We start from the raw sequence: 244 nt of genomic DNA, 5'->3' as shown, positions 1-244 counted from the left end.
TATGCCATCGGCGCGAATCCCCCAACAAATGCCTACGCTTGGACCCTCTCTTAGATCACCTTCTTCGATCACTCCACCGACGCAACTACGGAAGAGACTTGGCAGCGGTTGCCATTCTACAGCGCGTCTGTTCAGCGATTTCGAAGTTGATCTAATGGCGAGCCCTTGTCTCTAGCCATGAGGTGGGTGCTTGGCGCTCTAGCAAAATTTTTCGCGTGCCTATCGCGGCTACAAGGGGAGAGGT

This window comes from Cupressus sempervirens, chromosome 2 (assembly GCF_028749045.1).
Source record: "Cupressus sempervirens isolate cs-2001-9-10 chromosome 2, ASM2874904v1, whole genome shotgun sequence".
NCBI classification, from domain to species: Eukaryota; Viridiplantae; Streptophyta; class Pinopsida; order Cupressales; family Cupressaceae; genus Cupressus; species Cupressus sempervirens.
The sequence above is the reverse complement of the archived record's forward strand: the minus strand, read 5'-3'. Positions refer to the sequence as shown.